Here is a 13,625-nt window from a genome sequence, read left to right as displayed (position 1 = left end):
TCCAAGCACATGCAACAGTTGGCTCTTTATAACTTAACTGTATTATGGGCCTAGAGTGCAGTCTGTATGCAGTTTGCTAGTTTTGCTCCCCACGCTTCTTGAATTCTACTTTCTCCTCTTAGATTCCTCCTCATTATCCCTTAGCACCAAGGTTCTTTGACTCTCTGGGTCTTTGTCTGAAAACATTTATTTTTATTTTTTATTTTTTGGCCGGGGCTGGGTTTGAACCCATCACCTCAAGCATATGGGGCCATCGCCCTACTCCTTTGAGCCACAGGCGCTGCCCTTAAAACATTTATTTGATTCTCTCTTTAAAATAATTAACTATGCAGTGCTTGCTTCAGCAGCACATATACTAAAATTGGAATGATACAGAGATTAGCATGGTGTCTGTGCAAGGATGACACGCGAATTTGTGAAGCGTTCCATATTTAAATAATAATAATAATAATAATAATTAACTATGCATACTTTGAATAGTATTTCCTTCAAAAACTTGAAGATATTATCTCATTGGTTACTATCCTTAATCGCTTCTGGCACACTCATCATTTTAAGTGCAGGTCTTTTCCCTGGCTTTGCTATTAGGACTTTTTTCTTCATCTTTTGGTATTCTACTTTTTTTTTTTTTTTAACCATATGTAGGAGCACAGATTTCTTTAATTTATTTTTCCCAGTATTGAATGTGCTTGTTTTATTTCCAGACTCATACCTCTTCAATTCTAGAAAACGTCCAGCCTCACTTTACACAGGATATCCTCTCCCTCCTTCCTATACTCATCTCTGGAAATCCCGTTATAAATGTATTTGGCCTTTCTGATTTTGTCCTCTGTGCCTCTTGATCCCTTTTCTATGATCCATTTCTTTCTGCTTCCCGACTCTGAGAAACTTTCTCAGATCTATCTTATGTTTCACTAGCTCCCCCCTCAGTTCTATTTCATTTGCTATTTAACTAGTCCTTTGAATTTTACATGGTAATGGGTAAATTTGAATTATTAGTCACAGGGTTACTGATAACAAGAAAATGTAGACTCTACCGAATGTCAAACAATTATAAATGAAATAAATGATAGACTAAATTATAGTGTACCCATTAGATCATTTTGTAGCCAGAAAATTAAAATTACAATAAGTAGGAAACAAACAGTAAATAAATGTATCAAAATAAAAATATATAAAATTATATATATGCTCGTGAACATATGTAAAAGTTAATACATTTTAAAAAATAGCTCTAAGGGGACAATTTCATTACAGGTGATCTTTTTCCTTTCCCGATCTTCACATAAGGATGTGGCATTATTTTTTACTATTAAACATAATTCCTTAAAACATATTCATGTTCCCAATAAAGCATCTGTGTACAAACGCTAAATATGAGGTCGGAATTAGCACTTGCTTAAATACATCTCTATTGTTGAGTATTTCTTAGAAGCACAAATTCATTTCTAGATAACAGCTGATACTGAAAATCTTGTTAGTCGGTCTGAACCATAGGTGTTCTCCCTGTCCCAGAGTTGATTTGAAAAATTGAAATCTACATGCCTGCACGCTGCATGACTAAGATGCCACTGAACTTGTGTCTCGCTTTTCTTTTACCCATAATTAATAGCTGGATTTGGCTTTGAATCTCATCAATCAGGAAGTGGAAAACGCTATTTCATTCTACAAACTGCACTTTAAAAAAAAAAAAAGAAAGAACGAAATACCAGGTTCCAGAGCATAGGAGGCCACACTTAGGGTGATGAAGAAATGTTTTTAAAAAGCACCAGCTGTGGCTAATGAAAAGATAATTTTACATTTCTAAGACCAAACTTCATGGCTATGCTTTTGTTAATCATGGTCTTTTCTTGCCCTGGCAAAGTAGGGGTTTTCTTCGCCTTATCTGGGGCTAGAGCTCTGTGTTCAGGCGACTCTGAGAATAACTGTCACGTCCTTTGCTTTGGTGAATTTCATTCCTTCCCTTCTCCTAGGGTTTCAGTGAGGTTTTCTCTACAGATTCAAAGGTGCCCCTTCCCGGCATTCCCTTGTCCTAGTAAACCACAGGATACTGGGGACAGTCAAAATGAATAAAGAGAGAACCTCTTTAAAACTTCAGGATTTTGGGCTCTCGGTTACTGGGTCTGGGTCCTTGCTCCCAAGGTGTTCCTGAGGTTTTATATAATTCTCTGGTTAGGCTGTAATCCTTAAACACGGTGATCCTCATAAATGCTCTCCTGTTTCCATTTACTCTGCAGAGGTCAAAAGATGCAGCTGGTTTATGAGTTTATTCTGCCATGTGTCACTACAGGCGGGTCAGCGGGCCAGCTGGATGGATGGGCAGCACTAACCTCCCCATTTATTACTCTTGTCAACTCAGGAGGCTTTTTTTTTTTATTTTTTTACCTTGTGAAAGGCCCATCAGCAATGAATCAGTGAAGTGAAGACGACAGTTGATTTGTGAATTTAGATTCCATAAAGTGACTCCGCTTTGGTGGGCTGTGTAGATAAAGCAACCGTCACGATAAGGTGGCAAGTGCAATTCCGCAAAACCAAATTTATTGCGCATTTGAGGAAATCATCCTATTTTCAAATGCCATAAATTCTAAATTGAATATTACTTATTCCCATGAATTTTGATTTATATTTTGAATATTTTTAATGGGATGCTAAATAGCCTTGGTGAGAAGTTATGAGCTTATGCATTACTTTTTTGCGGGCTATTGTGACTTTCCGCAGAATATATTGGCCATTCTCAGATTTTATTTGTGTGGACGGCCGTAGGGGTGGGGGAGTGGATTCCTGCACCTGCTGAGGGTGCCCCAGGGGGAATGATATGGCTGCCGGTTATAAAGAAAAGGGACTGGCTGGCTGCAACCTGCCTTCCTCCAGCAAGCGATCGCAAAGCTGACCCAAAGCTCAAAGGCGTCTTTTGCACCCACTCAGGCAAGTTTGAAATAGCAGTGCAAGGGAACACGGAACCCTGACTTCCATCACACACCCTCAGAGTGCCCTGTAATACTAATTGCCGCAGTAATTAACAATTCCAGGGACGGCTTATTTACAGCCTGTCTCCACCACCACACATCGCCTTCCCTGTTCACAGGCCGGAAGCAGGATGCCCTCCCATAATAAAGACAAAAACAAACAAAACCCTCCACAGCCCAGAATGTTTTAAGCCACCGCCTTTTCCAGTCATTCAATTTTCTCTTTAACTGATACTTTAAAAGAAAGCCCTTTTAATTTCGATCCTAGCTGTGGAAGCGCTGAAGAAAAAGGATACCTAATTACGTTTTACCAGGAAGAAAGATCAGGAAAGAGTCTTCCAACCTGTAATTGAAAATTGACAGCTTTTCAGTGTCCCTACGAGGCAGAGGCCTCCAGAGGCATTTACCCCAAAGGTGGTAGAAATACAGCCAGGTGGAAAGACAGCCCGGGTAGGACATTTATGAAGCGCAGAGCACATGGGTCCCCCGTCCGGGGTCCAGACCCCTCCCAGCACCTGGCACTGAAGATGCAGCGGGTTCTGAGACTGGAGGGTGGAATCTTCAGGGTCTCTCCAGCACAGACCAGACCCATCTTATCTTTAGTGCTTGAGAGAAGCAGCTGGTTTTGAGTCCAGGAAAATTCTTGCCCATTTAGAAAGTTCAGCAGAGCAGGTTTACCGTGCGCTGGAGCCGGGGAGGACTCCAACCTGCTTTTGAATACTTGTAATCCCATGGTGTTTTGAGCACCGGTGCTTTTTAGACAGTGGAGTCATGGTACCTGCTAGAAAGGGTTTAGAAATTTTCAGAAGGTGGAACCTCCTAATTTCTAAGACCTGACCCATCTTAAGCCCGAAAGCCCGCCAGTAAATTGTGCCATTCTCTGCATTTTTACAAAGCTTTCTCTTTCCATGGGGCACAGAGGAAAAGAGAAATAGGCCTTTTTTCAAAAAGTGAGGAGATGCTCTGGCCTGACTCTCTGACCAACACACCTACCAAGGCTGAAGAGCTGAACTGGGAGAGGTTAAATGTACAAATAACGTGACTCCGCAGGTGACTTGTTGGAAGACCTTAACTGGGGTCATCTGCTGAAACCTGCTAAGGGGCCATTCTGGGGAGCCTGGGCTCCCTCCCAACACAGCAGGGGAGTTCCAAAAGTGAATGTTGGGGGGTGGGGAGGTGGGAATGGAGGTAAGAGAGGGTACGAAGAGGTGAGAAAGAGATAGACAGAAAAAGAGAAGATAGGGAAGGACACAGGAACAGAAGGAATGAAAAAACACAAGAAAGAGAGGAACAAGGAGAGAGAAAACACAATCAGCAGAAGTTATATTCTTTATGTGACCTAGTCTGAGAAGCAGGAAAGTCACTGCTGTCACGTCTACTCATTGAAAGCAAGTCACTAAGTCTGCCTATATTCAAGAGGAGAGAGGTTAGACTCTACCTTTTCAATGGAGGGAGGGAGGTCAAAGAATTAGTAGGTCTTTTAAATCCACCACACAGGGTCATTTGGGGGAGCAACCTTGCCTGTTGGCAATGAGATCTGCTTCTGGGGGCCGCCCAAGACCCCTCCACCGGCAGTTTGTGGAAGCAGCCTAGTCTCTGTGTACCTGCCCCATGGAGACAGGGATGTGAGCATCTCCTGAATGCCATTTGCTTGGTTCTAGGGCCTTTGGGAGGAAACTTCGCAAGCAAATCCCAGGCTTCCCTGTGCACATCAAATGCCGTTTAATTATTTCAGGAATAGCACGATGGCGAGGGAAGGAGAAGGGGCTCTCACCCCTCCTGCTCGCAGTACACTGCCCTTTCGTTTTGTGCTTTAAGGCCCACACTTCAAACCCATCTCTTCTTTAAAATATTCCAGCGTATCCCTAAGTGGAGTTGGGTTGTCCATAGCCTATTATTTTTACACCCATCACAGCACCAAAGAGTCTACCATCTCGTCTTCCAGATAGTAAATTCGTAAATTCCCCTGGGGCAGAAATCCAGCCTTATCGGCAGCCTCAAACACAACATCTAAAATGTGCTGGGTGTTTTTAGATTCCGTTAATTTTGGCTCCGAGGAGCTTAGAGAAGTGAACAGTGGTTTCAGGTTGGCATTTTCCAACATGGGACATATGCAAGTTTATCTCCAGGAGATGCTATCAAAGAAGGGTTTTGTGTCAAATAGGTTTGAAAGACGTCCACCTTCTCTCCTTTCAGTCTTGGAGACTCACGATGCTTATGAACCCTGGGGTCAATGGTGACTTGAATTACGGCCACACTTGTGCAAATCACTAAATGTGTGTATCTTATTTTCTTTGACAGTCACATAGCAATGACGTTCTTACTCCCTGCCTCATAGATGTTCATGTTGAGAGGATAAACTAATGCATGACAGGACTTTAGAAGTGTTAGGAATTCAGTAACTATTGAGTAAAAAGATCGTCAGTAAAGGCTCTGAGAAGTCCTGCAACAATGACACAGCATTTTCTCAACTCACTTGATGGTGAAATTACTTTTTTTTTTTTTTAAGATCACACTTAATAACTTATACCCAGATTTGGGGAAATAGGGCTGAAGAAGACTTGATAATACTGGAAATTATTCTGTGCCGATTAGATGATGCTTTAAATCTAGAAATATATAAAGCTAATATAGTTCTTCAGTTGTTCAGGGGCTGAAGCTAGAATTAATGGCTACAGAATGAGGAGCTGGCACACTTTTTTCATTGTAATCTCATTAACTGATGACTCCTGGCTTTCTGAGGAATTCTTAACCTTGATGAAAGTGTTTCAGATGTATTTAACTGAATTTTTTCAGTAGGCAACAGGGAGAGAGAGGAAATACAAGCATGGCAGATGATCTTGCTAAGTTTAGCAGGCACCTTCCTCAATCCTTATATGTGTATCTGGGAAGAGATGCGATGTTCCTTACAGAAAGGGCCCTCTGTTTTCCATGGGGAGAAGTGGCTTCTGTGTACAGAAACTTTGCTATCTGTTTCTAGCTCCCCAAGCTGGTTATGAGTTGGCTCAGCTCTTCCCAGAGACTTGAGGGTGTCAGGGGCAACCCCTGTGTACTGAGCCCCGGTGAGAGGCTGCTTACACACCTGTGGCTGTCTGCGGCCTGAGTGGAGTCAAGTGAAGTGGTTTGAATTGCCTCACAACCTCTCTCCTTTTTCATAATACGCTGTCTTGATCTTTCCTTGAGAAATCACTCCTTCTCCATTCCAGGGCCAGGTAGCTGTAGGGGGGCCAACTCTACCCCTAGCAACAGAGGGTGGCCCCATGACCCAGGTCTGGCCAATCAAAACATCCCATTCCCCTACTTTAGAAATGGACAAGCGACCTAAGCCGGGTCAGGGAGGGTCTGAGGCTGAACGGTAGAAGAGAGCCTCCATGGACAGAGCGTGGGGTCCTTTGTCCAGGGAAACTCAGTTGTCAAAACTTATCAAACTCCTATTTGATGAAAGTAGGGAAAGAGAAATTTGCAATGATGCACATTACAATCCCTCTCAGGAATGACATTTAATATGATAACAATTATCTATCTTTATTGAGTATTGATCATGTGCCAAATTTTGGTGTTTCTTTCATTCTAACACACACCTTTCCCCATGTGAACATTTCCGGAGTCAAAATGCATCTTTCAGGGGAGGTATTCTTAAAATCGCTTCCAGCAAAGCAGGGATTATGACCCTGCTGTCATTGCCTTCACCAATATTTCTTGCTCATATTTTTTATGAATCTGAGGGTGCTGTATGGTTAAAATCTATGTCTAAATAAATCTTTAAAAGATGTTTTCAACAAAAATTCCAAATGACAACTCAAGGGTAATACATATATCACTAAAATCTATGTTTCAATATTAAAAATATATACATGTATTTTTACCCCAAATGGTAAAAAAAATCTTAGAAATGTGGTTTAATCATCAATGCTTTCTCCTTTCTTGAAGGGACACATAATAATCTTGCATCCTGCAAAGATGGCATGTTGATTTCTACAAAATATGGGACTATTTTATTCATCGTGGAGGTCACTACTGTGTGAAATGCGAAATTACAGGACACCACAGTTTGGGAAGTTAGCTAATTTCTCAGATTTACCACCAAGCACCTAGCCAAATAAATCAGTTCCAGACCCACATCATAAACGAGTCCTATGGGGTGTCCCCAAAGTCACCCATAAAGCCATCATACATAGGAGAAAATGGGAAATCGTAACTAAATGTACCTTCATTTACAAAATATTCCTTATACAATTTTAAATAGAGGTGGCCAACGTGTAGAGAATATTTTGTAAATACTCTGTAAAATCATTTACAGTGCTAGACAGGGATCGTCTGATTGCTTGATTGAAATAAGCAAAACCACCAACTTTTCTGCCGTTTTCCAAATGCAAACCTCCCCTAGCGTCCCCACCTTAGGTAACGCCATCACACGGCAGCAGCTTTATGAAACAGTTACTTGTAATCTGCAGGATTAGAGGAAAGCCGAGTTCCCAAGTCTGCTGTTTCTCCACCAGAAAATTGATACCAGGGACCTTCAGAGCTGAAAGAGAGCCGCAAGCTTGCTGGAAATAACCAAGGACCCAGTTGCAATGATGTGGCAACAATTAGGATATGATTTCCTTTGGGAAACCGTCACTCAGCTTATTTCAGCCAAATGTCCTAGACGTTATGGACCATTTTTCTGCACCATGCCCTCCCTGCAAGTTTTGTAAATTAGAACCATTCAATTTAGCTTCAGCGTTTGCTTGGGGGGCACGAATTTGATTCTGGAATAAATTTTACCACAGAAAGAAGGTAAAATTCTTTCTTGCGTCTGGTGCAGACGCGGCTTCACTGATGGCGTGTAGGCAGAGGGGCCCGGGAATGCTTTTCTTCAGAAGCTGCTTTGAAAACTGGCTTTCATGTGAATATCAGATCGCTTTATTGCCTTGACTTGGGTGACCTCATCTACCAGAATGAAGTCATCCATCCCGCCAAGGAAGACAAACCTTCGTTCCAGAGAATCAATCAGGCCCATCCAGGGTCCTCCTTACCCCCTTATCTCCAGCCAGTGAGCAAGTGAGCAGTTAAAAACCTGACAGGCCCCAGAGAGCCCCTGTAACTTCACGTCCCACTAAATCAAAAAAGAACTGGAGGCCTGGGAAGCACCAGCTCGCTACCGGGTAAGCACAGCTGACATCATTTCTGACTTGGGGGACTGCTTCATTTCCAATCAAGGTATCGCTTAAGAACAAAAAAAGAAAAAGAGAACGGTGGCATTCCAGGGAACTTGGGGGGGTTCTCCTTCTGGGTATGAAACGATTAACTCCAGCCAGATAGGAATGCCAGGTACACAACTGCTCTCCCAGCCTTTTCATTCCAAGCTGTTGCACAACCCACGAACAGGCCAATTAGGAAACCAATTAAAATGAGAAAGGGCTTCCCTGGATTACTCAACAGTTGAGGCAGCGCTGCCTTTCCCTTGTCAGCCAGTGAGAGGTTTCGATGGCATCTGCCGCAGAGGTGAAGGCCCTAAGGGCCGGGGGTGCTGCCGCCCGCACCGGACAGAGCCTCTCCCCAGCCCGTGGCAAGCTCTGGGAAGCTTTGCGGCATCACGAGGTGGGTGCTCTGGCTTGCTTACTGGAACCAAGACGAGAAGAACAAATACAAATTCAAAGTTTATTCCTTGATGACGGTGCTCTGGTGAATGACTCGACGTAACTTGTCAGACAGTGGGGGCTTTTTGCCTCGCTGCGGGCCGCGCGCCCAGAGTTCTTTGCGGCCTCTCTTGCGCATGCGTTCTACCGTGCGCCTTCCGTAAAGCTGTGGGTGGTATCGGATCCTTCCGTGGCAGGAGGAAGCTGACCCTGGACAAGGTGACATCTCCTTCCTTTCTGTCTAACTGAGAGACTCTTCTTGATGGCCAACCGTGTGCAGTGGACCCAGCCGGCCCAGGGATCTGCAAGGCTCACACGCCTGAAAGTTTCCTGCGTTCACTGAACATGCGCATAAGACACACAGTCGTCTCCCCCTGGGCTCCTGCACCGCCACCTCAGACATGCCTGGAGTTTTAAACCTAATCCCTGTGTGGCTCGCCACAGGTGCTCGGACATGGAGACGATGGAGGTGTCCAGACTGATCCAAACTAATCATCAGTACGCCTTCCAGAGTCTTCCAGAGTCTTTAAAGGAGAGGGAGTGCCACTGATTCCTCTTCCCAAGATGGGAGTGTGCATGCCTGCGTGTGCGTGTGTATGCGTGCACATCCTGTGTGCTGTGTGTGAGTGTGCATGTGTGTGCATGCATGCATGCATGTATGCATGTGTGCGTGTATGTGCAAGCACGTGTGTGCATGTGTATATGTGTGAGTGTGCATGTATGCTTGGGAGTGAGATATAGTTAATAAGCTAAGTGGTCCTTGTTCTCCAGGGTGTCATGGCTTCCATGCATTACTGGGGCCACTCAGAGCTCCGCTGATAGAGCTGACTTTGTTCTTTGCTCCTTTCAATGTTAGAAGGAAAGCAAACTGGGCTGGCTGTGAACCTCTGAAACGCCAAATGGCTTTGCCCTAGAAAAGCCCCCACTGAACTCCGTGATGGCATCAAAGACATTCTCCCTTCTCTCAGGGAGATTTGGCCACATCTTTCTTCTCCCTGGACACTTACTCCTTGAAAGCAAGCCCAGAGCCTCTGCTGCGGGAGCCCCCGGAACCCTGATACACAGAGGACCTGGCCCAGGTGAGCGCTCTCTCCACCACTGACAGGTAAACATACTTTTCTTGAATGTCTCTGACTCTCTCCACCAGAAAGAGTTGCTCTTTTGAAACTTTTGGCCCATGTGATTTAAACTGTAAACTAGAACTGAAGTCGTGTTGCAGGACCAAGAGTCAAGTCTGCAGAGTAAAGCGTTACTGTAAAACAGCCTGGGTCTCACCTCCAGATGAGTAACTGGGGCAAGGTGCTTCATCTTCTTAGCCTCCATTTTTTCATCTGTGTGTCATAAATAATAACATTACATGAGCCACAGGTTGCTGGAGGATTTAATGGATTAATGTATGCAACAGGCTCAGGTCAAGGCCTGGCCTATGCCAGGTGCTCTCACTGCTGTGCTGTGGTCATGTTCTAGTTGTTTTTCCTGGTGGTCTAGACCTTGAGTGTGAGCTGGTACATGACCTTCTTGGGCTGCTGATACCAATACCAGGTGGAAGGGACCCTGGGAGACTTTAAATGCCCCTGTGTGTCCATGCTGGGCTCCCCTGAGGGTTGGTGGCTGTTGATTGAGCATCTGGTATATAGTAAGTTCTGTCCTTTGTGTTTTCATGTGTCCTAAAAAGGCCAGCAGTGGCCTAAACTGCTGTTCGCTGGAAGTTCACTACATCACATTATAGGCTGTTTCTGCTAAAAACTGGCACAGTAGAGTGATTAAAAGTATGAATTAATCACATTTGAATCCCAGCTCTGCAGCTTACAAGCTATATGATCTTAGATGAATTACTTTAATTCTATCTCATTTTTTCCATCTATAAAATGAGAATAATAACAGTTCCTACCATACACAGTTTTATGAGGAATATGTGAGTGAATATTTATAAAGCTCCTTAAATAATGTCTCCTGGGTATAAACCTCTGTAAGAGTTTGATTTTTAAAAATTCCACTTTTGTGATGACTCAGTGTTGGAAAGTTCTTTGTCCTGTTGATTTAGAGTCCATATTTTTCATTCACGGCCCTGAGTTTGGAAAGTCCCACATTTTATGCCTATTATCCTGAAGGCCATTTCTCAGCCATGCTGGGCTGAGAAGGCATTTTGTTCTTGAAGTCTTTATTTCCTCATCTATAAAATGGGTGCGTGTGTCACAGACCTCCTTAGTACCCAGAAACTTGTCTCAAGGCCAATAATAATGGATCTTCTCTTATGCCAACTCATGCTAACTGGGACTTATGAGTCAGGCAGAATCCCGGCGGGCCAAGAGGACTGGAAACTTTAGAATGAGCCTTGCATGGCCAGGATTATCTTCCCAAAGCACAAATGTGACAGCATCTGTGCGGGTCTAAACTGCTCTTCCTGAGTTTCTGCCTCCATCTCCTCCCGCCTCATCTCTCTTCATTCCCTGCTCTCTACCCGCTGTCCTGGCCCACTCACATTTGCTCAATTTTCCCTGTTCTGTCCAGAGCAAAGCTTCTCAGCCGGAGGGGGAGCCCCACTTTCCCCAGAAGACATTTGGCAATGTCTAGAGACTTTTGTGGTCGTCATGACTTGGGAAGGTGGTGCCACGGATCTAATGGCTACAGGCTAGGATCACTACTGACGGCCCTACGATGCACAGGACAGCCCCCCACAACAAAGAATAATGGGGCCCCAAATGTCAATAGTGCCAAGGTTGAGAAATTCCAGGCTAGATCCTGGATCTTTCAAGAGAACCCTCCTGACCACCAATCCACCTGCGCCTATGTGATCAGTCAGGCTAGAGCAGGGATAGTGCAGTAACACACACTCCCGAATTTTAATGGTTTCCCTCCATAGATGTTCACATCTTCCTAACTCTCTGTGCCCAGTGCAGGCTGGATGGGGGCTCTAATCCTCTTCATCCTCACGCTGGGACCTGGGTTGCAGGGACAGGCTCCTCAGAACGTTGCCGATTGTGGAAGTGGAGGGACAGAGTCTGTGAATCTGCTTCCTGGTGTTACTTTGCTCATATTCTATTGACCAAATGAGTGTCAAGTCACACGGCCACATCTAACCTCAAAGAGGGTGGAAAAGTGTGACCTTACTATGGACCTGGAAGGAGAGAAACAGGTGTTAGTAAACAGCCCTGATGGACGCCCACACCCACTTCAGTCTCATCCTCGAAGACTCACTTTGGGTGCCAGGAGAACCCACCCCAATCATCTGCTCCCTCACTCTGGGTTCCCAGCTAGGGTTACTCCATCATGTCATGCCACACTTCAGCTGCCATGTCCCCGAGTGGTGGGATTCTTGCCCCCGACTGGGACCCTGACTCCTAACGCAGTGCTTGGCAGGAGGGACAGCCCAGGACTGACTTTCTAAATTAATGAGCAACTGATCAATTAATTCCCATCTGGGAAGAGAACCCAAGGAAAAGGACTCTGAGCAAATGTTGCTGTATGTCTGGCCCCCAAAGCTGTCATCAGCCCTCTGTCCATGGGCCTGAGCATCTGGGGACTGAGATGGCCCATTATCTCCTCCCCTCGACCTGCCTCCTCATCTCAGTGTTGCCCGAGCTCCCAGCTCAGCTCTCCTCCCTGCTTTGCTGACGTGCCACTGACTGGTCTGCTCCTTGCCCCGCCCTCATCCTGCACACCTGCTTTCTAAGACAACATTACCAAACTTCAGTCACTTACCTCAGATTGTCCCGTTTGGGCTTATATTAGTCCCACTCCTACTATCATTTAATTAACATTTTCTTTTATCTCAACTCATATATATATATATATTTTTTTTTTGAGATAGAGTCTCACTCTGTGTCCTGGGTAGAGTGCCGTGATGTCATAGCTCACAGCAACCCTAAACTCTTGGGCCCAAATGATCCTCTTGCCTCAGCCACCCAAGAAGCTGGACTACAGGCACCCGCCACAACACTCAGCTAGTTTTTCTATTTTTAGTAGAGATGGGTCTCGCTCTCTCTCAGGCTAGTCTCGAACTCCTGAGTTCAAGCAATCCACCAGCCTTGGCCTCCTAAAGTACAAGGATTGCCGGCGTGAGCACCACTCTCAGCCTTGATAGTTCCTTCATTTAAAAAAAAAAAATGCTTACAATTTTCTATAATACAAAATTGTTTAAAAGAAAAACAGGATGATATAGCAGAAAGATGAGTGTGGTTAGGGATAAAGAGAGAAGTCAGGGATGCACTGGGGATGTGACATTCAAATCTGAATGACAAAAAAAGAAACCTCCTTGTGAGACCACGGAGGGGAGGACTGTTCCAGGCAGAGGAAACAGCATGAGCAAAGTCCCTGTCCCAGTGATTGCTCACCACTGTCTAAGAAATAATCTGGAAAGGCCTGTAAAGTGATGGGCCGAGAGATGACATTACATTAGCAACTGAAAATATCGCAGCTTTGAAAATGATGCTAATTTGCAGTAAGATGGCTTCCCTCGAAATGGAGGAGTGTGTACAAACCTTATGCTAAGGATTAAAATTTCAAGTGTTTTTAAGATTTTGATTAAAATTAGCTTAATTAAAAAATGGTAATTGCCTTATTGTTCTCACTGCTTGCCTTCCGACTCCACCACTGGGATCAAGCCCAGCACCTGCCGGAGTTCCACAAGCTGCCAGTTCAAACAGCCACATGTCAGGAAATAAAAGGAAAATAAAGTTTTTTTTATATTTGTGAAATACAGCACCCATGCATGGAGTGTAAAATAGCCCAGGCTGGTCCCAGCTGAATAGTAAGAGGGTGATTTATTCCCTGGGTTCTGTTTCCATTTTTGCTGTTTATGACAGCATATCCAGTGAGCTTTTTGATTGAATTACCACCTTGTATTCAGGCTGGGACCATGCATTATTACATATGTAAGTATAAATGTTAATGCAAATGAGTTTTCCTAATGAAAGAGAGGCAGTTCATTTTCCCGTTCATAATGGGTGGCACTGAGGACCAGATTTATTTTCTCAAAGTGAGTACATGCTTATTTTTCAATTTGTCATCCTTTCTTAGCGTGAGCACCCCAGTAATT

The 13,625-nt window shown here is 44.3% G+C and overlaps 1 non-coding gene across 1 annotated transcript; it reads left to right on the top strand.

Annotated features, from left to right (window-relative positions):
• The first annotated feature begins 331 nt into the window (after positions 1 to 331).
• Positions 332 to 435, top strand: LOC111726251. Its single transcript, XR_002774072.1, has one exon. It is a non-coding gene; the product is annotated as a U6 spliceosomal RNA (small nuclear RNA).
• The last annotated feature ends 13,190 nt before the right edge of the window (positions 436 to 13,625 follow it).

This window comes from Otolemur garnettii, unplaced genomic scaffold, assembly GCF_000181295.1.
Source record: "Otolemur garnettii isolate 467f Iridium unplaced genomic scaffold, OtoGar3 scaffold00058, whole genome shotgun sequence".
NCBI lineage: Eukaryota > Metazoa > Chordata > Mammalia > Primates > Galagidae > Otolemur > Otolemur garnettii.
This window is presented reverse-complemented; position numbering and strand designations above follow the sequence as displayed.